General features: G+C 39.5%; 1 long non-coding RNA gene across 2 annotated transcripts; it reads left to right on the plus strand.

Annotated features, from left to right (window-relative positions):
- The first annotated feature begins 3,742 nt into the window (after positions 1-3,742).
- LOC148132897 (uncharacterized) lies at positions 3,743-18,071 on the plus strand. 2 transcript variants are annotated; one of them, XR_015750410.1, is made up of 4 exons: positions 3,743-4,299; positions 14,972-15,068; positions 15,869-16,076; positions 17,037-18,071. It is a non-coding gene; the product is annotated as an uncharacterized LOC148132897 (long non-coding RNA). The 2 variants fall into 2 exon arrangements; XR_015750408.1 differs by having other exon boundaries at positions 15,872-16,076.
- The last annotated feature ends 7,136 nt before the right edge of the window (positions 18,072-25,207 follow it).

Consider the following 25,207-nt stretch of genomic DNA (forward strand, 5'->3'; position numbering starts at 1 on the left):
TGGCAATAGATGCAATTTATTCCCTATATTAAACATCTGTCAAAATTTTCTATTTCTGTTTTTTTGAAGCAAATAAGATCCATATTGCCTTTTAAAATTAATATTTAATTTTACTTCTTCAGCAGAAACCTAAAATAAATCTAACCCACAGGCTTTGCAATGTTGATGAAACTCCAGTTGCAGGTAGCTTCAGGCCGACTGCTGCAACCCATCAAGTCTACTAATGCCAACAGTCATGTACTGTTCTATATAATCATTTGTCACTGTACTGAATTTATATGGCAGTACTATTCTTACTCCCTCCTCTTCTTCATTATCTCTGCTTCCCACTTAAACATTGCATCAGAGAAAGAGAGAGAGAGAGAGAGTCAAGTCACAAATGTAGTACCAATACCACAGACATAGTTTTTTCATATAAAAAAGGGCATCTCAAAGGATTACTAGCAATAAGCAGATTGATAAGTCAGCATCAATCTTACCTCCGAAGAACAATTGTTAGCCTTCTTAGCTTACACACTGTAGGGAGAAGACTGCCTTAATAAATTCACTAATAAATGCGAGCTTAGTGTGTTTGATTTCCAAGATTGTGTGTCTTTACATAGTATGTTTTGGACAATGCAGTAAACCTAATTAATGAGATCTCTATGACTCTCTTTTTCTGGGTTGTACTGTGCTATTAGAAACTTGATACATACTTAAAATAACTCAGAGATGGGCAAACTGCAGCCTCTGAATTTCACCCAGCAATTCCTTTTGATATTTCCTCAAAGCAATGATTCTGAAAACTGGCAGCACAGGTTCTGGCCATTTTGAGGGGGTAAACAAATAACTGTACTGTACTGTACTGCAAGGGTCCCCAACCACCGGTCCACGGACCGGTACCGGTCCGCGGAACAAGTCCTACCGGGCCGCTGGCTTGCTGGGCGCCGCCATCTTTTTTTGATGAAAAAGTGCTTCCGGTGAGCTTTTCCGGGTAGAAAGCTCACCGGAAGCACGTTTTCATAAAAAAAAGATGGCGGCACCAGCGCTTCCAGTGAGCTTTTCCGGGTAGAAAGCCATTTCAAGATTAAGCCATTTCAAGACTGTTAGCTCCTTCTGAGAGACTTCATAGTTTTATTAGGTCTCAACACTGCCAATCAATTGTGTTCAGCATTGCTTACCTGTAGCCTTTAGGCTAAACCTATCAGAATTTTACAAGGGACTCCGTGGCTCAGCGGCTAAGATGCTAAGCTTGTCGATCAGAAAGGTCGGCAGTTCGGCAGTTTGAATCCCTAGCACCGCGTAACGGAGTGAGCTCCTGTTACTTGTCCCATCTTCTGCCAACTTAGCAGTAAAAAAAGCATGTAAAAATGCAAGTAGAAAAATAGGGACTACCTTTAGTGGGAAGGTAACATCATTGCATGCACCTTTGGTGTTTAGTCATACCGGTCACATGACCACGGAGACGTCTTCAGACAGCGCTGGCTCTTCAGCTTTGTAATGGAGATGAGCACCACCCCCTAGAGCCGGAAACGACTAGCACATATGTGCAGGGGAACCTTTACCTTTTACCTGATCAGAACTTTTCTTTTTTCTTTTTCTTTTTTCAAAAAGTTTTTTATTTTATATATATTATAATTCCATTCCATTTCAACCGTGTGTCGACTAAGTACATATTTCTTGGGCTTACAATTAGAATTAATACTTTTCTTACCAATATCACAGTAATCACATTTGTCAGAACTTTTCTGATGAAATGATGAAAATAGCGTTGTGCCATCCCTCTTCAAAATCCTAAATCTCTTCCTTTTGCATGCGCAGGCATTGTTGTGACACAAGTGTGAAAGGGGTGGGTCTTAACAGCATGATAACAGGATATTGCTTTTGTCAGATTGACCTGTTCAACCATCAGTAGCAGATATGATTGGCTAGATCAGAGAGATATCTCACTGAACAAGCCACTGATGTTCACAAAGGGAAGCTAAACTATAAAATGGTTTACAAACTACAGGAATTGCTTTCACACTTTTTACTGAGAAGAAATCCAAAACCAACCATGTTAAGGCTTTGCAAAATGCATCATCTTTAAAGCTTGGGGCAACCGTTGCACCAGCTTTGAATTCAAGCTGTAAGGCAAAGCAGTCAAAAGAAACCTGGGGTGGAAACGTACTGTCCCTGAGCAATTTTGGGGTTGCTGGATACCTTGAAGCAAAGGACTTGGAGCCAGAAGACCAATGCTTAGCTCTGTGCTCTGCATTCACTTTTCAAACAAAATGCAGACCATTCTACATGTACTTATTTGGAAAGAAATGCTCTTGGCAAACTGAGATTATATTGTCTGTTTGCCCTTTCTTCATTTCCTCTTTGTGTGTGATTGCTACAGGGTAGCTACGCCCTGTTTTGATGCTCTTTCCTTTTACTGTGTTTTTGTGGTCTGTTGTACAATCAGGCTGGCCTACCAGCCCTGAAGCTGCCACTTCAGGCAATTGCTTCCAAAGCACACACTGAGTAATTTCCTTGTCTCCAGTCTTCCTCTTTTCTGTCTACACTTTGCCTTATTTTTAAGGGCTGAATGTTTATGGGAGATCTACTTTCCAAAAAAAAAAAAAAAGAACAACATAACTTCTTAGGTCACATATTTGCTTTATGTAGAGACTCACAAACCCCTGCTCCCAAGTACACTTACCACAAGTACACTTACCACAAGGTAGGTAACATCTTTCAAAATGTTTTCATTAGAGGGCTTGTGTAAACTAGAATTCAGAGGCCCATTGCCGTTTCTTAAAAAAGCTTTCCAGGAGCAAACTCTTCCAGAGTGATGATAACTCTGAACAGCAGATGCATCATTTCAGAATGAAGTACATTATGTGATGGTTCCTGAGAAATACTCAAGTCTCCATTTATTGTGATGTATTTATTTACTTTATTTACATATTTTTTTTATTCTGCCTTTTATAAATAATTCAAGATGGTTAACCTGTCTGATACCGAAATATTAAACATAGAATTAAAACAGATTTCCTAATCAACTTTGATTTGATCTGTTACAATTTTACCCATGGAAAAATATTCATTTCTAAAATGAGAGAAGATCACCGTTCAACATGACACAATCTACAAGGAAAGAGGTATGTTAGACTTATATACAATAAATTATTTCCTTTAGAGGACTCTCCCCTATTTTTAAATTAATCATACATTCAGCCCAATGCACAATGAAAACTTTCAGATATCCTGAAGGTTGGAAATCACATTGTCTGAACTTTAAATGTTGTTGTCCCAAAGAAGGCAGAGGTAGGTATCAGTGAGACCACACCTGGAATACTGCATCCAGTTCTGGTCACCACAATATAAAAAAATATGCTGGGATTCTAGAAAAAGTGCAGAGAAGAGCAACAAGGATGTTTAGGAGATTAGAGGCTAAAACATGTGAAGAACGATTGCGGGAATTGAGTATGCCTAGTCTAATGAAAAGAAGGAATGGGGTGACATTAAATCAATATTCCAATATCTAGAGGGCTGCCACAAAGAAGATGGGGTTCAACTTATTCTTCAAAGCCCCTGAAGGGAGAACAATGAATGGAAACTAATCAAGGCGAGAACCAACCTACAACTTAGGAAAACCTTTCTGACACGTAGAACAACTAATTCAAAGTTGTGGGTGCTATATCAGCTGGTCCAATCCGGGCAGATGAGACGAGTGAATCTGCAGGTTTATATATTTTAAAAAATGGCTCCAAAGCAAAGCTGCTGCAACCTTGCTGAGAATATTAACCGCAACCAATCTTACTATGGCAGCCACTCCCTTCAGCCCCTCAAATCCTCAGGGGAGATGTGAAATGGGAGGCCATAAAAAGGAAGGGGAATTGCTCTCTCCCAAATCTTTCAGTGGCATGACTTTGTTAGATTTTACTGACCATCTCCTGGATAAATCTTCCTCCCACTTGTCACAACATCTGATAGGCCTCTTTGGCTAAAGTACTTTTCAGAAGGCATATTCTGTCTACTGGTTCCCGCCGCTGCAATTAATTGCCGAGCTAGTTGAGAGGATGTATTTCTCAGCTGGTCCAATCCGGGCAGATGAGACGAGTGAATCTGCAGGTTTTTGTAACGGTGCCATACAATTAAATTGCATTTTATTGTGATGGGTTTCAAAATGCATAAGGCCCTCTGTCCACTTAATTAGAAAATAGTGCAAACAACAGATCCGAGAAGCAGTTGGTGCATTTCGCTTTCCTGGGGAAACATTTTTTTCTTCTCCTTTTCAGCTTCTAACTATTGGCACAGTTTATGTCTACGACATTTGGAAGATAAGATAAGGTAAGGTCACTCAAAATGGTGTAGCTTTTGTATTCAGGTCACTTAAACGTTGCATTGTACAGAACTCGGCTGAATCTGAATAAGGCCACCTCTCTTATGTCTGTCATAAATAACTGTCCCAGTGTCTTATCATCATAAACATATTGACCTAAGAGCAAATCTTGATTTTCCTGAGTTGGGGTACCAGAATTCAAAAATAGAAGAGTGAAATTTAAAGCAAGTGGCTATGCAGATGTCTACAAGTAGTCCTTGACTTACACCTATTCATTTAGTGACTATTTGAAGTTACAATGACACTGCAACAGTGACTTCTGACTGGTTTTCACATTTTCGTTGCAGCATCCCCAGGGTCGTATGATCAAAATTCTGGTGCTTAGCAATTGGCATGGATTTATGATAGTTGCACTGTCCTAGGATAAATGATCATCATTTACAACCTCCCAGCGGGCTTCCGGCAAACAAAGTCAATGGGGGAAGCCATATTTGCTGAATGACCACTTGATTCACTTAACAACTGCAGTGATTCACTGAACAACTGGGGTAAAAAGGGTCACAAAATGGGGCGAAACTCACTTAACAACTGACTTGCTTAGCAACAGAAAAGTTGGGCTTAACTGTGGTCATACGTCGAGGACTATCTATCTGTAGTCGTAACCTTTGAGTCCCATGCATTAATGGTAGAAATTTTCTGTGAAGTTGTTAAGTCCGTCACAAAATGATTATAAGTATAGAAAGTCATCTATGAGGAGCCTCTGTGGCGCAGTGGTTAGAGTGCAGAACTGCAAGCTACTTTTGCAGCCAGCTGCCTACAGTTTGGCAGATCGAATCCCACCAGGCTCAAGGTTGACTCAGCCTTCCAATCGTTCTGAGGTGGGTAAAATGAGGACCCAGATTTTTGGGGGCAATATGTTGACTCTGTAAACTGCGGTATATAGCACTATAAAGCGGTATATAAGTCTAAGTGCTATTGCTATTTGGCAACGTTCTCAGAAAGGAAAGGCACAACCCTGCCAAAAATTAAGTTGAGAGAGAAAGAAGAATGAGGAATATTGCCCTATCTTAAACGTATCTGAAAACTTTGCTTACTGCCTTATAATGATATTTATAAAGGCATATAATGATATTTATGAGGGTTCCCTTCAGTCATTTTGTGGTGAAGTAATCTTTTCATCTATTTTTATTTCATAGATTTCAAGTTTGAGTTTTTCTAAACAAAGATTTAACCATGGAACAAATTCAAATCTGTTTGGAGACTTTTGGAGATGTCCTCTAATTTAGTGAACATATTTTCTTATAGGGCGGCTAGAACAAAAAGCAACTTTGATTGGTTTAAGACTCTTGAGAAACCACTTAAGAGAAATCAGGCTGTGTGAAAGTGTGATTTATGGTAAAGAAATGTATGTTGACATTCTTAATAAACTTTGTAACATAAGTTCTGACATATTAAATGGGCTGTAAAAGTCCCAAATTTGGGGGTAAAACCACTAAACCATTGACTGGATCATGTTCTTGCATAGTTAAAAATCTTGGCAAATAGTTTGTGTCAGTTATAGGTAAGTATGATTTTGGAATCCCCACTGAAAAGGGACAAAGTTAGTTAGGAATGCTAAATATAAGAACAAGCCCATAGGGAGGATGAATCTGTCAGGAATAATTTTATTCAGTTTCTCATTATCCACGTTTGTTCTGTTTTAGTTCTGCATCAATTTGCAATTTTTAAATTAGTTCAAATGAAGATTCATACATAATATTGTGCACATTTCTCCTAATATTTGCATTTTTCTACGTTACATAATTTTGCGCAAATGTTCTCTCTAATATAATGTGTATTTGTATGTACTATGTATTAGTTTGTTTTGGACAGTTTTAGCTGCAAATTATTTCACAGATTTTCTGAAAGCATGTAACCATGTTTTGATTTGCACATAAAAATGAGGAAGTGTTACATGAGCAAATTCTTTGTAAAATTCAGAACAAAGAGATATCTTTCCTGTCCCCTAGATCAGGGGTCCCCAACCTTCTGGGTGGGACCCATTACTGGGCTGTGGCCTGTTTCAAACTGGGAAGCGTGGGCAGTGGGCCTTTGTACTGGCATTTAAAGCTCCATTCGCATCAATGGAACTTTGTGTGCAAGCACCCTCTGCTCGTGCGAGTGGAGCTTTGTGCGTGAGCACAGGTGCCCTCCCCTGAAGCACCCTCTGGTCATGCACGAAACTCCATTCATGTGAGTGAAGGATGTACGTGTGCTTGCCATTCACACATCTCCCTCTCCCATGCTGGACCACTTCCCTAGATATAGTCAATTGGTATAGTCCAAAGGATATGATGGCCACCTTTAAAAATAGGTACATGTATTGATTTTATGCAGACAGTATGAGGGTAGATCCCTCTCACGGATCACTGCCTTTCATGGCAAAGGAGCTTGTGCAGCTTAAAGAAGCTATGAGCTAAGCCATCCAAGATGGACAGGTCATAGAGGAGAATTCTGACAAAACGTGGTCCACCAGAGAAGGAAATGGTAACTGCTCCAGTATCCTTGGCAAGAACAGTACCATGGACAGTACCAAAAGGCTAAACACGGGGTCATGAAGAGTTGGACACAACTTAATGACGGAACAACAAAAGTTAGGGTAGATGGTGATTCAGTGGCTAAGTTTCTTCCACCTTTCACTTTCTTAAATTTCATTACCACCAAATTTTTACTACCGGTTCTGTGGGCGTGGCTTGGTGGGTGTGGCAGGGGAAGGATACTGTAAAATCTCCAGTCAGAGGTGGTATTTGCCGGTTCTCCGAACCACTCAACATTTCTGCTACTGGTTCTCCAGAACTGGTGAGAACCTGCTGAATACCACCTCTGATTACCACCCATACCACTGTATACAGATAAATGACAAGAAAATGACTGTAATTTTTTTTTTGCATTGTTCAAGAAAAAGCTCAGATTAAATTGTACTGAATGTCCCTTTATAATCACCCACACTTCTGCTGACTTCATCCTTACAACTACCTTTAGAGACAACTGATACTTCCAGTTCCACTTCTTTTTCTCCCAATGAATCACCTGGCCCCTAGAGACTTAGATTCCACCTTCCCAGATTTCATCACAAAAAGCTATACATTTTTCACTAGATGACATTACCTGTTTACTCTTTTGCCAGTTAATTATTTCTCCAATAATTAAAGTTAATGCCAGGTACTAATATTGCACTTTCATTAACTGTCTCTTTTTTCAATAGCTAATATTAGAGTAAAAACTGATGCAGATCCAGTATAAATACTCAGATTTTAACATACTCTACAAGACTGTGTCTGATTCAACTTGGGAACAATCCTAATTATTCTGGCAGGAAGACTGACGTAATTAGAAACATGGTTTGGCATTGTTTGTTGATAATTATCTTCAATATATCTATCATCTGCCCATTTAATGAATCCAGTTTTGTGATAAAAATACAGTTTTAATCAGATCAGGCAGAATGAGATTAAGGGGAAAATATATCTAATTGTTTTTCATAACAACAATTTGTAATGTAACAGAGACCATGCAGAGCTGTAGTCAGCCATCATCTATCCAGCTATAGAAATCAGCTAAAATAGGCATAACAGCTGATTTGTATGAATGCTTTTAAGGTATACTTTAAAGACCCTCATCCCCTTAAAAATGCAAAAGAAATTTACATTTCTGAGATGTTCTACAGGCTGCAAAAATGATAATAAGGATTGTATATGGTCCACAGATCCAAAAGGTCCACCTCTGCAATAGCCATACTTCTAATTTTCACTGTCTTTTCAATCTTCCAAAAAGAAAAGAACTTAGATCGATCATGGTAGCAGTGAAGACTGTGGCTGGAGCCATGCATAATATAAACAGTCCCTTAGATATGGGGAACAATTGTCAATCCTGGAGCAAAATCATTTGTCAGTCCCCTCTCCAGGTAGGGCTGGCAATCTCTTCCTTTAGACCCTGGAGTGCAGACAATTATCAATTATTACTGATGTGGACAAATATAAAATAATCTCCTCTATATCTTCCCTAAGTTTTCACGATGAAGGCACTAGCATAATAAAAACCCTGAACAGATTCTGAACATTTGAATAGAAAACTGATAGATTCAGTTCCATTTGGAAAAACAAGACGACTATGTGGTTTTTCTAACAGCAATGAATACATTTATGCATATATACTCACTATATTAAGAACAATGATTAGAAACATAGATTATATCAATTTTAATTCCAACGAATCATTTATTTGGTAACAAATGAGAGAGAGAGAGAGAGAGAGAGGGAGGGAGGGAGGGAGGGAGAGAGACAGAGAGAAAGAGGGACTAATCCCCTCTGTTGTCTCAAGCAGGATACTAGTTCTTTTTTATTCACACTACATTTTGGGTTACCATACAAGAGAATGAGCAATAAAAAAGAGTATCAGAGCTAATTATGTTGAATGCTGTGGTCAGCAGGAATGCATATGAGGCATACTCAGGAAGTGATCTACACTTCTAGTCTCTAGTATCCAGTCTGGAGTATGGATGTGGCTGTTTCTGCTAGGTGAAAGAGTTCTACCCAGGGCCAATAATAATTCTGCTTAATTTAGGCTTCTTCATTGGAACACTTTGATACATTTTATTTTATTTTTGGATAGGTCAGTGATCAATTGGTTTATTAAAATATAAATAAAAAATAGGACAGTTTTAAAAGCAATTAAAGGCTTGTGTTTTTTTTAAAATGAGCAACTGAAGGGAAAAGATGATAAAAGACCCAACTTTTCTATTGCTCGTCATGAATTATTTATTTTTATTTTTTATTTTATTTGTTTGTCAAACATATACAAGATAACAAGTATAGGTATGAACATAACCATGAACAAAGGAAGTAAATACAGATAAATGGGGACAGTAAGACAGGAACAGTAGGCAGGCTGCTGCACTTATGCACACCCCCTTTAAGGACCTCTTAGGATTGGGGTGAGATCAATAGTGGTTAGTTTGAGGTTAAAGCTGTGAGGGTTTGAGGCTGTAACAACAGTATCAGGTAGGGCATTCCAGGTGTTGACCACTTTGTTGCTGAAGTCATATTTTCTGCCATAGAGTTTGGAGCAGTTTATCTTGAGTTCATATCAATTGTTTGCCCATGTATTATTGTGGTTGAAGCTGAAGAAGTCAGTGACAGGCAAGATGTTGCAGCAGACAATTTTGTGAACTATGCTTAGATCGGGCCGCAGGTGGTGCGGTTCCAGATTGTCCAAGCCCAAAATTTTAAGCCTGGAGGCATAGGGAATTCTATTGTGAGTAGAGGAGTGGAGTACTTTTCTCGAGAAATACCTCTGAACCTGCTGAATCATGTTAATGTCTGATATACAGTGAGGGTTCCAGGCAGGCAAGCTGTATTCGAGAATTGGTATAGCAAAGGTTTTGTATGCCCTAGTTAGCAATTCAATGTTGCTGGAGAAGAAGCTTCACGAAATAAGGTTAACAACTCTTAATGCCTTTTTGATTATGATCTTCAAGATCCCTCTCCTCCAAAGGTGCATTTTCTTAGGTGGTCCCTAGTTGCCCCCATTCATATCTAGGGAGCAAAGCCACCAAATATCCAGCTTTGGGGGGCCAACTCAGCTGTTCATTGATGAAAGAGGAAAAAGATCGCCTGCAGCTCAGCATGCCATCTTGGGGAAAGTCCCTGGTTTTTTGGGGGGAAGTCCCTGGTTTTTTTGGGGGGTGGGGGAGATGAAAAGAGAACATGTAAACATGAACGCTTCTGTTTTCTCTTTTTTAGCCGAAGTTATTGAATGCAAGTGTTTTGGGGAGCAACCAGCAGAGTAACAAAAGGTAATTAATGGTAAAGTGAAACATTATTTTAATGAAAGCAACAAAGTAAGAACCTGCGGAAATAGATTAGCTATACCAAGACAATAAAGCTTAGGCCAAAACCAGTAATCATTTATTTAGGGATTCTTACACTCTGAGTTCTATCCCTTGGAGAGTTGCAAGTGAATTAGAGGAAAGTCACAGCCATTTTGTCCAGACAGTGTGAGGGGCTTTTCAGACCATGTTCTTGCTTTGCAGCTTGTTAAGGTAATGAAGATTTAATAACTGACCAGCTTCCGTAAGGCTGTTGTAAATGCTGATGCAATGATGGTGAGTCAGCAGGGTTATTGCCGCTTTAAGACTGAGGATGGTCAGCAGGGGTATTGCCACTTTAAGAAGCTGTCTATATAAGGGAGGCCATGAGAGGGAGTCTCTCTCTCTCTCCTTGTGTTCTACCTCCATTGTAGTTCTCTGTGTAGAGTTGAAGATTGATTGATTGCCTGGTATGTGCCTAACACGTGTATGTATGTATATAGCAGTCTTATATATAAACCACTGTTAAAAGACTAAGCCTCTGTATGCTGTGGTTTGCTCCTGGGTTGTCTCACAATAGTAGTCATCCTGCAAACACTCTGACACAGCTGTTTTTCTGGAATCTCTGAAGTCTTTTCTTCCATTTGGCTTGCACATTTTACACCTGTTAGGTATATCCTCTCAGGTACCCAACTGCAGACACCAAGGTATATTACTTTAAACTTCTAGAAATGAGACAAGTTTAGAGGATGATATAATAGAGAAGCCAAAGATGTCCATTCATCTTTTATAGTAGTGCTTATGGCAGTGCTGATAAAGGGAAGTCTAAGTCAACAGAGCAGGATGAAAGTTGCATACTTTTTGGTTTCACAAGTGTTTTTGCCACTGAAAAATTGTCCTCAGGGTGTTATTTGTAAGAGAAAGCTGCCTGCTGAGAGCATAAAACCATCAAAAGGATGTGTGGAAACAAATCTTGCAGATTTAGCCAACAAACCTTAAGGTTTTCTTTTCTTTTTTTTTCAAATGAAGATGAGCATGAGAAAAAAGTAAATATAGATAATATGCCACCTCTTCTTGCATCTTCACAAGTTGCATATATATTTTCCCAGTTCAAATCTACTAAATATCGAAGTGCAGTCAGGGTACCACAAAATTTGAGAATTCCTACACAAATCTGTAAATTGAATGAAAAGCAAAGCAAAGCAAAGCAAAGCAAAACACAACACAACAACCAAAACATATAGCGACTGTAGAATGTAGAAGTACTATAGAGCAGTGGTCCCCAACCTTTTTTGTACCACGGTCCAGTACTGGCATCACAAAATGATCCACGGACCGGTGCCGGCATCAGCACGCACGACCAAGGCAAGGTGAGCCGAGCGACCGGCCAGCCAGCCATCCCCCGCTTCTCCCTGCCACCTTCAACTCCTCCTTTGTACCTTCTCATGGTCAATGGGTTTTCGGGCTCTTTCTTAATCTCCTCCTGAGTAACGTGAGACTCCACCGCCATTGGGACGGCTCTTCGTTCGAAGCCGCCCCTCCTCTTTGACGAAACTAAGGCGCGAGGATTCCTTCAGCACCCAAACGCCGCTTTCCAACCGATGACCGACAAGCTCACCCGGAAGCACTTTCTCAAGCGCCGTCGAAACAAGATGGTGGCGCCCAAGCAAAGTAGGCGGCCCGGTACAAAATGATCCACGGACCGGTACCAGTCCGGGGCCCGGTGGTTGGGGACCCCTGCTATAGAAGTACCCAGCTAGACAAGCCAGCCCTGGAAAGCAGAAGCACATCCCAATATTTCTGCCTGTAGCTTTTCAATGTTCCCCTCCAACTTTACATTACAGATTCTAGGTATATCCCTGGGCTTTGGGACACCAGAGAGCTCCTAAGGATCTTACTTCTCGGATCTCCAGTTAACAATATCTAGAGACAAAAACCTCTTCCCCCCCATCCCACTACTTAGGGTTACCAGTCATTTGTAAGGTTCTTGCTCCATTGCTGGAACAATGTCTTTACAGTAACTTACATCTGAAGGCAGGGATGCTTCTTAAATTAAAAACATTATTTTCTGCTTACAGGTTAATTGCCTTGCATCGATTGCATACGATATTTGTCTCCAGAAATTATATTTAGAACTGCGGAAGGACAGAAAGAAGGAAGGAAGAAGGATTTTATGCAATACATATATGTAGCAGTTATAGATGCAGGTGGCAATACTTTACTTTTTAAAAAATATAGCTCAGTACTAACCCATTTCAATAAATATCTGATTGTATAAAAATGAATTTGATGTTTTTTCAGTGGAGTTGCGAGGCCTGAGAATTCAGCAGCTTCATCTTAAGCATTAACGGCAGATTCCCCTAATATTAGACATCTCTTTGATTCCTAGATAATGAATGCTGTTCATAAAAGACCAATATTCCCCAATAACACACAACTGTGTAGCCTCATTGACGTCAGTAGCGCTGCGCTCGAGAGACTGATTTGAATACAGCATTTTAAGTCTTGTGGCTGAGGGGCATATGAGAAGATCAACAAACAAAGAAAATGCTGAATCATTTGGACGTGTCCTCATCCATTGCAGTGAGGAGCAGCGCTGGCTATGGTCTTCTCTTACTCCTTAGAGTTAGAGGCTAAGGAGCTTGCTGGCTGCCAAGTTGTCAGCCTTGGCAGCCAGCAGACAATTCACGCCCTAAAACTGACCTGGCAGGAAATCATCAAGAATAGGGGAGGGCAGATTCAAATGAGGAGGACCCAGAGCCTGGCAGGGCACGAACCCCGAGATGTGAGCAGGACCAAAGGCAACCTACTCAATCAAGAAGCATGTGGGACAACGTTGCTAACTGAGTCCCTCTTTAGAGGAAGGCTCAGGAACTGCCTCTCCATTGGAAACCACTCCCCTCTATTAGGCCTACATTACTCTATTCTTTCTTCTTACTTTGCTCTGGGACTGTGGGACTCTGGTGTATGATTCCTGGACTCCAGGTAGTCCTCGACTTACAACCATCCATCAAGTGACTGTTCGAAGTTACAATGGCACCGAAAGAAAGGATTGCTTTTGTGATTGCTTTTCAGACTTACAACCGTTGCAACATCTCCACGTCGATGTGATCCAAATTCAGATGGTTGGCAACTGGTTCATATTCATGATGGTCACAGTGTCCTAGGGTGACATGATCTCTTTTTTTGCAACCTTCTGATAAGCAAAGTCAATGGGGAAGCCAGATTAAGATAGCAATCATGTGAGTTGTCAGGGCTCTGGTAGTTACCCCCATTTAAAACATGATTCTCTAGCTTGGTTTTCAAAGCTCAAAGAAGGTTTATTAGGAGAAGACATGCTGGTGCTGCCTGGGTGTAGCCGACTCTGAGACACATCATTCATTGTCACCCTTGACCCTGGTTTTCCCCCACTCCCTGGGTATATCATAATTCCTATTCTCCAATGGGACACATCCATAGCCAAGAGTCATCAATCATACCCTCCCAGTTAGAATTTTGCACAGGCAGAAACGATGGTCGCCAGGAAACTATCTATGAAAACATCCACCGAAAGTTTTTGCAGCTGCTACACTACTCCCCCCTCCCTTTCTGTTGGCAACTCTAAAAGACCAGAGAAATATTTTATGAGTTGACATTAGTAACTTAACAGCGGCAGTGATTCACATAACAAACGTGGCAAGAAAGGTCATAACACAGGACAAAATTCACTTAAGTTGCTTAGTGATATATATTTTGGGTTCAGTTGTGGTAATGAGTTGAGGACTACCTGTACTTTTGGGTCTCTGGCAATGCCTGGTTTTGCTGAGCCTGCATGCCATCAGTTGCTTGCTTTTTAGCCCATTCTTGTGTTTCTGATGGTTGACGCTGCTGATGCTATGCCCTGGACATCAGGCACAACTAACTTTCCTTGTATTTCTTCTGGAATGCGCCTGTGATTTCTCAATTGGGTACCTTCTTTTGTATTTGCCCAAAGTGCAGAGTCAGCATTAATCTATAGCTATCGCTGTTTCCAGTACATTTCCTCAGCTTAGAAAAGGACACTGCTGGATTTTTCCTGCAACTATGACAAATTAATACATATTATAAGATGCTACATGTCATAGGATAGAATCTAAAGTGCTGTATCTGCTTATACGCTTTTTAGCTTGTACCTTTTATAAAAGTCAATGGATCTATTCTGTTCTCTTTGGTGGGGGAGGGTGGGGGGGAGAATCCAGATTTTAACATACAGTCTCCAGACATGTTTTCAGTCCACCTCAATTGTATTTTTTTTTGCTATGGCAGCCTTCCAAAACATAGTGCTCTTCAGATAGGTTGGAATTAGCGTTCCCAGAATTCCCAGTTGAAATGATGAGTGGAGAAGGCTAGATTTTTAGGATACATTCAGGTGGCTGACAATAGCATAAATAGGACAAGAGCATCCCCTTGTGAGTAAGAAATATTCCAGGAAAGTTGGTTATATCATATAGGATTTTGTGACAAAATGTGTCTCTGTTTGTGTCTCCGTTTGTAAGATGAACCGCCATGTGCAAAAGAAGCAGAAATAGGTTTGAATGAGATGAAGCTGGAGTGATAAGCACTATTTACATTGTGTCGCCCAAGACAATGGACTTGATTTCTTGGATGATTGGACCAACATTGGTTCCTCAGTCCACCAGAAAAGAGAAAAATTAAGTGAGACCAATATTATATTTCAGAAAAGATCAGTGGATTTTGTTTCTCAAAAGAACAATACGGTTTCTCATAATCTTTCTTCACCATAAATTTAAGACAGGCTTATAAAACTAATCTAAATATATGTTTTATAGTAACTCCCTATATTTACCCCAATATAGCACCCATCAACAACAGCAAAGATCTCCAGCATTGCACAAACTAATGGAATGATGACAGACTGCATTCTAAAAGAGTTGTGTGCATTTCACAATACAGGTAAATGTCATTATAAATATCTATATAAGTAAGGAGAACAGAAATCACTGGGTAATTTATTACTAGGAAGGCAGATTGTGTTTATAATTCTTCTCAGAAGAACAGATGTTTATTTTTGTGTCAAAATTAACAATCATTAAACAATCCTTAGTTTGTCTGAGCCAGTCAGAAAGCAGGGAGGGACGGAGGGAGGGAGGAAGTTGACAAGCCATTTCACTATGTATATATTTTGTAATAAAAATATTCAATGAAGGTTGATTTTCCTGCAGGAATATAATATTGAAATCTGATGGTCTCAAAGTGTAATATTCTACCTATTTATTCCACTGAATTAATTGAAGCTTTTCCCTAAGTAAATTATATAGGATTGTAGCTTCAAACCACTGGTTGAAAATCAGTGGACCTTTGCAATGTTCCATTAAACTCAATAGTATTTATTTTCAGTAAGAAAATGTAAGGACTTGTTAATGGTTGGAAGAAAAAGATTCAGTGTAAGCCAGAGAGCAAGCAATCATTTTTCAAGAGATTGCATATTGTAGGATGTAATAGTAGTTGAAACTGTTCACACTGAAGAAAGAGTAGAGAAAGAGCGAGAGATGAGGAGAAAACCCATGCCCTATTGGGTCATCATTTCAGAGATATTTCCTTTACCTAAACAAGGAAACAGAATGACAATGTTTAGGCAAAAAAGCAGTGGGAGCAGGAAGAACTTCCAACTACCTGCTGACTTCCCCACTGAGTTTCCTCAAGGGAAACTATCCAGAGCATCAGAAATCTTTCCCCTTCCCTTCTCTTTCCAGCAGATAGGTAACTGGCTCCTGCTGGTTGGGGGAGGAACAAGGGATTGCAAGAATGGCTGGGAAATTGTCACAGAACATTGAAAATGAAGATCATGTGACTGCAGCAGCAGCAGCCTAGCAGCGCAGCAGCAGCAGCTGGTGGTACTGAAACAGCCACAGAAATATTTATTCCCTTGTGAGTCATCGGTCCCAGATTGGGATACATTCTGTAAGTTAGACCATTTGAAATATCTTAGTTCAAACGATGCCCCATTTCACCCAGATCAAGGTCATGATCATGAGAGTTTGAGTAAATGCATACAGATGAATCCTAGCCATGGTGTGGCCTTATTGACCAAAGAAGAAAGAAAGATTGGCTCCAGTGAAGCAAATAGCATTTCACAAAGAAACCAATGATTTCAGATAGAACTAAGTGCAGCATATGAACTCAGGCTAATTAAACGGCAAAGCGGTCTCCTAGATAAGGATGAAATCGTATGAAGAGTCTTATTAGATTAAAACCAGAATTCTGTCTCTTCCAACGTACAAATGCCACTGCCTCTCCAGCGATCCACCGGCCAATGAAAACTCTCCTGTCAATGAGATGGAGCTATGGCCATAATCCTGTTGCTTTCCCCCCCCCTCCCTTCAGGAACTGATTGAGAAGCCTCAGGCTCTCTGATAGTGGAACTCATTAGCAGCTAGTGATATATTCCAAGAATGTGTGTGATTGATTTCTAAAATGACCTAAATCAGTGGCCGTCGCTTATATAAAACAAAGCGAATTCCACAGTTCATTTATGTGCTGGATGAAGCTGTACTTCTGATTACTCAGTTCACTGGGATGACTCTGAATTCACCGCATATTATTTTAATTGCTCCACACCATGCCTAATTTGTCGTATTTCTCTCATGTCCTCCTTCTCTTTATTCTAAGTCGAAAAGCCCTGAGGATTAGTACTTTTCCTCATATGGGAGTTTCTCCGGTCCCTTGATAATTTGGCTTATCTCTTCCTGCAGCTTTTCCACGTCTGCAAAATGCTTTTGGAGGGGCAATGGCAGAACTGTACATGCACAGTTTTGCCCAGTGTAATAAGCACCCTAGATTTATACCAAGGGTTTATTATTTTTATTTTACTTTCCCTTTCCTAATGTTCGTCTGCAGTAAATATGTCTTTCTTTTTTTTAGAATCAAGACTTTACACTGATGTTCCTGAGCGATTTGGTTCCTGTTATTCCCATCACAATTCCCACCCGTCATTTCCTGAAGCAACAAATATCACCTTTCATCATTAGGTTAGCTCTGCGGAATTATTTCTCACAATTGTATGCATTAATTTGTGACAGTCTTGCCTCTCTGTCCTTTTGTAATAGCTGAATTGAACTTCTTTAGTGATGCTGGGCTGGCCCAAAGTTTTATCACATTTTGAAATGTCTAAAATCAACATCTGTAGTTAGTTGCAGCCATTTTGGAAAAAAATGCATTTTGGGGGAAAAATGCAGGAGATTATTCCAAGGATCATTGTTTTTTTAGAAATTAAAAAAGTCCTTATTTTGTATTTCAGATGTTATTTATATTGGGATGCTCTGCACAAGAAGAAAGCTAGCTACGAACATATGGATTGGACATTCAGACCTGTTGTGATTTCTAAACCACAAAGCATCTTTTATAGGCAGACCATACAAACCGCTATTCAGCAGACCCTGTGTGTACATTGAGAGTATATGCACCAGAGACAAATTCCTTGTGTGTCCAATCACACTTGGCCAATAATGAATTCTATTCTATTCTATTCTATTCTATTCTATTCTATTCTATTCTATTCTATTCTATTCTATTCTATTCTATTCTATTCGATCCTACCCTACCCTACTCTACTCTACTCTCTATTCCATTTTTCCTGCATCATTTCTAGCAACAGAAGAAATTGCTTTCAAGAACAGCCAACTTTTCTGTCTGTAAATTTATCTTTCATTCTCTCCTTTGGTAAAGGGAAAAAACTGACCCAGAGTAAGTGTGAGTTATAGAGTGCTCGATTCTTCTAATCCATCTGCATGAAAGAAATGTACACTCACAGAATTCCTGCTGATATCACCATAAGTTAGAAAGGGGATGAAAAGAAGAGTCAAGAGACAAGCAATCACAGGAGCAGTAAGGAGAAGACAATGTAGAAGACAATTTGTTTGATGTTAGGAAAAGAGTGATAAACAGAGGGGACGGTTGGAAAATAGGGAGAAACCCCTGCTAAGCAGAAGGTCTCTTTCTTTCTGAAACCATTCCCACAGCTCAGCACCTGATCCCACAGGTGTCAAGATTAAATGTAAGATCATTGCAAGCAATGTTACAAGAACATTTTGAATCAATATGTTTTTCCCCAGTAAGAAATCCTTCAGAGTGGGGTGTAAAGTAAACACAAACAAGTTTAAAATAAAGCGAGATGGGAAACAACCCCAAATATTTATTCTTCATTATTCTCTATTCCATTTTTCTGTTGTCTCTCTTCTGTTCTGGAGATCCTGTTGATGTCTTACTATTTTTTTTCTTCCCCTGTTAATCTTTTCCAGCTCAAACTATATTTCTTATTTCTCCCAATCAATGTAACATCTAGAAACTGAACTTAACTGACTTCCAGAGGAAAGGGAATGAACCGTTTCTTAATTATTAAAACAGTTTTCTATTATCTAATTCAGTCCCCCTCTCTCTCCCTCTCTGCCCTTCCTCCCTCTCTCCCTCTCCCTCCCTCTCTCTCTCTTTCACAGCACACACACAAATACACACACACACACACACACACACACATAGTACTAGTATACTTATTTTTGTTTTTGTTTAGCAAGTTGGAATATGGTCATTTTGAAAAATCAGGCAGAAATAACACCTATGAGTCTTTGCTTTTATCTCTTATCCTGCATCATTAAATCCATATAAAGTCTGTCAACAAAATGCATTTTATCTGTTCAACACTCCTGTGCCAAGTGGGAATGAAATGGTTGCTAAGGGCATTAACTGTATGAGTGCTACCAACCTACATTTCTAGATTGAAGTTCAAAGTTAGGGTTTGCTTTCTGGCTTGCAATAATAATGCTAAATGGAGTCCTTGAAGAATTCATAATCCACAGGCATTAGTACTGCTGCATCTATTTTTCATTTTTGTCCACTTGGAATCATCTAACCAGTGTGGTTATTTTTTTCAATGAATTGCAGCAACTGAAAACAGTATCTGTTTTGCAGCCTGTATGGCAAATCTCTTTATGCACTGTCTGTTCAGTAAGCAGCTTGTTATAAATATACCACGCGATCTAGGAAGACCATGAAATATTTCTGAAAATTCCAACCTACATTGTTGTCTTTAATGAAAGGTGCACTATGCCTTGTTTTAAAACCCTTTGAGCTTATACTGGGGAAAAAGAAAGTAAGAACAAAACATTGTATACAAAACTGTATATACTTTTAAAAAGTGCCTTTCCTTCACAAAACTATTGCCAAAACCACCCTAGCATATAAATGATGAGATAAGAGGTGTCCACCGCTAACCACAATGACACTCAAAGGACACAATGTTCATGGTGATGTGAGAATACATACAATAAGCTTTCCCCAGTGCTGCATGCAAATCAATCAGGGGTGGAGTTTGCGTTCTGACACAATGACGCACATTCCCTCCATTCAGTTTAAATTTCAGTTTACTATGGTTGTAGACCGGTACAGTATTCCTCTATTCCCGTCTGTGGATCTCTATGGGCGAAAGCTATAATTCAGGTATACTCAAATAACAAGCAACAATGGTTGAAAAGGCAATCAACCAGCAGAAAAAGGCAATTTAAAGACTCAACTCTTGACATTTGTGAAACATGTGTTCCTTTAAAATGTCAGAGAAATGCTGCTGCAGTGCACCAAAATTGCAAATAAATAAATAAATAAATAAAGGATTGAAACCAAACAGTAAAGAAAATGGTGGCATTCTTTTTAAATTAATCATTAAAAAAATAAACAGGCAGGTAAAAAAGAAAACACATATGGTATTAGTATATGGACAGAGACATTGCAATAGTAATTTGTAGTTGTACAGTTAGTGCTCAATACATCGGTGATAAAGAATTACCAATAAAAAGCAGAATGCACTGAGCTATTTTTAACAAAAAGCATTTTAAAGGTCTTTTCAAATCTCTGAGCTTGATGCTAGCATTGCCACTGCTTTCTTATTTAAAGATAAATCAAGAAAGAAAGAAAAGAAGAGGAGGAGGAGGAGGAGGAGGAGGAGGAGGAGGAGGAGGAGGAGGAGGAGGAGGAGGAGGAAGGAAGGAAGGAAAGAAGGAAGGAAGTTCTGTTAAGAACATTATTGAGTAGATATTATGTTTCTAACTTCCCCTTTGTTGTACTCTATGCTTTATGTTTTGACCTTCTTAACACAGTAATGAAGCTGGTCAGGTTCAGCAGATCCTGGATATAGCAAATCCTAAGTATCTTAATCTATTTTTAAGGGAGGCAATCATCCTTCATTACTGTGGAATAATCCACTTGGACTGGAAACTCTGAGCTTATGTCCATAATGGTGGATAGTGATAAATCCAGGTTTAACTCTGACATCAACTAGTTATACAAGCAGGAAACCTGCCATCATGGCCTTTAGCCATACATTTCTGCACCTCACTGCTTATCACATGGCAGCAGTCATTAGGAGCCACATGACAGGTGGACATTCAATAACCGGTCTTGTTCCAGAGATTCCATTCTGAGAAAGCCACACCAGTCAAATCTCTCAAACAATTTTCAGTTTTTAAACTTGTTACGAGATTGTGAGAAAAGGTTAAGCTCAGACTGATTTCACAAAGGAGCGCTGTAATTCTCTGCATTCAAAAGATAATGTTGCTTGAGTTTAGGGTGGCAGGGAGTTTAGGGTGGCAAGAAGAAATAATTAATTCCCCAGCTATGTTTGCATGATTACCATTGTCTACATTACTGGGGGAAAAATTGTTCGTTGCTTTGGATTTAATTATGCGATGGAATGTTTCTAGACTATAAACGTTGGGAGTTTTTAGTGGAAGAGACTTTCTCCCAGTTCAGGCACTCTCCATTTGCAAACTAGCTTTCCCTAGTTCGGCCAGTGGTTGCATTTAGGACTGTCTACAATCAAAGAATACCCTGTGCTGTTGAGTTACATGGTTTCTCCCTGGAGGTGGGGTTCAAATTTTTGTGTGGCTAGGTGGGCATGGCCATGTGACTGGGTGGGCGTGGCTTCCTTTTTTGCAGCAAACCGCTCATTTTGTGCCTCCTGGGACTCAGAGAAGCCTCCGAAGGGGGGGCTTTTGCTCCCAGAAGGCTTCTCTGGGGCTCAGGAAGGAAAAGAACGGAGCCTGGGTGGGGCCTGCAGCAGCCAGCCAGGGGCACAATTTGCTGGTTCTCCGAACTGCGCAGAATCATAACAACTGGTTCTATAGAACCAGTCCAAACGAGTAGAATTCCACCCCTGTCTCTCCCCAACTTCTGACTCATGGCTGCCTACATGGAACAGTACTCAGAGGAATCAGGTGTTCAGAGATGCAGTTGTGGCAACATCTGTCATTGCAAAAATAGACTTTTGAAATTTGAAATGGGCCATAGCTGGGAACAATCAATGCCTAGGCCAAATGTTACATGGCTTTTGAAAGCCGACCATTCCCAGGGATGAGGACAATGTAAAGTAGTACTGTGATCAAACTGGGTTGTTGTTTTTTTTAGCTTGGGTCTGCAAGTCCACTGAACTCACCGGTTCTCTAGAACGGGGTCTCCAACCTTGGCCACTTTAAGACTTGTGGACTTCAACTCCCTGGGAGTTGAAGTCCACAAGTCTTAAAGTGGCCAAGGTTGGAGACCCCTGCTCTAGACCCACTGTTTTGCCAAGTTCCTCACTACTACTTAAGGGGAGACTTTATTGCACCTCAATGGGAAGTACTGACTTCAGACTGGTAGCTGGCAGTTGATATAATGCCCGTGTTGTTTTACATTGTTGGTGAAGCCAAAACTTGCAGCTGGTGAAAGAAAACTTCAGTACCCGGGGCAAAATGGCAAGAGAAACCAAGGTATGGAATATTCTGCTGTCTTATTACTAACCTCCTGATGTCTCTTCTGAGCTGTGTCCCACATTTGAAGAAATGTAAACAATGTGCGAGAATAATTTTGAAACACTACCCTTTGCATCTGTAATCGCAAACCTTCAGTTTTATCTTTTAAAATTGGAACAGCAGCTTTTGCCTCCACACACCATGTTTCCTGCATCCTACCTTGAGAAAAACCCAATAAGAATGTATACTAGGATGGGCAGTTAATTAGTTCTTTCAACCAGAAGTTGTACTTTCCAAAACTTCGGCGCTCAGATACACGGTAATTGGCTATCAATATTACAGCATGAATCTGCACTGCAATGAGATCAATATCATGCATTATTGTCTGATGTACCAGGAGGAGGGAAGTCATCAAAGGCGTCCATACTGCCTAAGGGTAAAGCAAAAAAAAAAAAAATATTAGCTACTAATTACATTCAGATCTCAGAGGTCCATAGCAATTACATTTGATGACCACAGCATAGGAGACCAAGGAAGGGGAATTACGTTGTGTTAAAAATGGCCCATAAAACACATCACAAAAAATATACTTACCTACCTACAGACAGGGGGCGTGCATAAGCGCACCAACGTGCCTACCGTCCCTGTCCTATTGTTTCTCTTATTCTTCTTTTATTTTTCTTATATGTACCCATTTCATGTATTCACAACTATGTATACACTTATACTTATTATCTTGTAAACAATTGGCAAATCAAATAAATAAATAAATAAATATCTGTGTGCATAATCTATGGATGTATATAGATATTTCTCAGCTGTTTACTTTATAGGGAGTCTAGTCATTTCTCCATGCTACCTTTGAGCTGTGGATGTGGCATCTTAGACTATATCTGGTGGTCACCAGGTTGAATGATCTATATTGCAGGCAGGAGCATAGTTATGGAGAGAAAAATAAAATTGTCCAAATGAAGAATAAGCAAAGGGGAAACATGCAGCTTCCCCAGTTGATTTTGGCTTTTCCAGACCACTTCAATGTTTTTTTTTAATATATCTAGGAAGAAATGATGTTGAACAATCTCATTGACTCTATTACATTAAACTTAGATTAAACCATGTTTACCTTTTGTCATGGTCCTATCCAGTCAGGCGTGGTCCTTCACTGGAAAGAAAACTTTGCACAAAGCTATTGTACATGTTAGCACTTGTAGGTCAGGGACCCATCAATACCCCCGTCTCTCATCTTACCCTTGATGGTGGGGAGAAAGAAGAAAGCAGCTCAACGGAGAAGGGGCTTCCTCCCCCAAAGAAAGACAGACCCCTGAGCCTGGGGGATGATGAAAGAGAGCACGCTTGAGTCAGAAGGCATTTGCTGCTGCTGTGGGTTGGAGAAAGGAAAGGAATTCAAGGACCTCAAAACATGGTTTGAGGGTAGAAATTGCTGTCTAGAATAGGAAGAAAGAAACAAAACCCCACTGAACCACACACCATATTTCCTTTGGGGAGCTCAGTCTTTCCATATTTTATTCACACAACCATTCCTGCAGCACCATCCACCCAGTGACTTCCATGGCACATGGGGACTGAAACATGGATCATAGTTTAGTATATTATGTCACTAACCATCTTAACAGAATAACAGAGTAAGAGAGTTGGAAGTCTTGGAAATCTTCTATTCCAAACCCCAGTAACACTCTAAAACAGAGACTGTTTTTGTGTGTTTCTGATTAAAGGAAAGGCAAGCAATGATGAAAAAAGGGCAAAAAACCAGCACCATGATGTTTCCATTATTTTCCATTTTCTCATACTTCTTTCAGATGTTTGGATAAATTTACATATTTGTCTAAGGACCCTGTTCCACAATGTTGTATGATAGGTTAATATTTTAATATCATTATGCCAATTCTACAAAGGAGAGGGAGGGAGCTGAGTATAACAAAAATAGTAACTTCCCCCAGGCCTTTTAATTTGTTCACAGCCGAAGCTGAAAGAAAAGGAATCTGAGATATCAGATACAGCTTCAAAGTTTCCTTAAATCTTTCCGAAATTCAATTCCTTGCCCCAAGACAATACTTTGGGACTTTTTGCCAATGGCATTGCTATTACTAATTGCTTGGTACCAAAAGAAAGGAAAAGAAAATAACCTTTCTCGAATCCATCTACTCTCTTATTAAAAAGAACCTGCCATGAAAAGATATAGAGAATCTGGGACAGTTAAATGTCTATATATGGAGATTTTCCATTGTCCAAGATAAATTGTATATTTCAGTGGCTGGAAAATTACCAAGCTTTTGCATTTTTACCAACCACTGTTTTCCCCCTTAAAAAAAAGTTAGTGATTTATTTTTATTAGTTAATATATTTATATCAGCTATTTGGTACTGAGTACAGAAATTGCCTACAGTTAGCTGTACTCCTGAGTGCATCGGAAATAGCACTACATTTGAAATAAAATCACTATTATTTATTTCTAAGTCCCTTTGTTTCACTTGGAGAAAAGTTCACTTTTCTATGTACAAGGAAAGGTTAAAAGCAACTTATTCTGTGCATGAATCAATTTTCAAAGACAAATAGAAGCAAATCTATCTTTAAGCGATAAATCAACACGTACAGAGAAGGTGTTAGTTGTTTAGCTGGAAACTAGCAAAACCTTATTCAGTAAATAAAATGTTTTGAAACAAAATCTGTTTCTATGCTGTGCAAATATAGAAATATCTCCCTCTAGTGACTCACTACAAAAATGGTGCAGATATGTTAATTTAGCCAAGATCCAATTTCAGATTTAACGGTAGCAGGATTCAGTTCAAATATATGATTCAGGTTATAAAGGCAACAAGATTCAATTTGAACTAATTCGAGATTCTATTTGATAAAATCTTCAACTATGATTTATAATAGGAAAGCATCAGAACGCCCAAAGCGACTTCATTTTTGACATAAAAAGATGTAAATAACAGTTAACATTCAGATAACTTCAAAAGTATCACCACAACCTTATATTTTGGGGGGAGGGGGGGCGACTTTCCAGCAAAAGGCTATAGAAAAGTTGAATTGAATTATGCAGAGATGGCTAACTTAGAAATTGCTCTAACTTAAAAAGAATAAGAACTTTCAGGAATTGAGAATGAATTACGGTCTTATTTAAGACAGACAAGCCTATCCTCCATCCCCTCTGCTTTTCTGACCTAGCCTGGCTCATTTCAAGGAACATGGTATTATATGAAATTTATGAAACACTGGGAAGACTGAAATGTAAGTATGCATATACATACTATTGTGCCTGTACTACAGTGATATGTCAAGACAAAAACAGATCGG

This window comes from Notechis scutatus, chromosome 1 (assembly GCF_049901735.1).
Source record: "Notechis scutatus isolate UNSWTSFEM ecotype Mainland chromosome 1, rNotScu1.2, whole genome shotgun sequence".
Lineage (NCBI taxonomy): Eukaryota > Metazoa > Chordata > Lepidosauria > Squamata > Elapidae > Notechis > Notechis scutatus.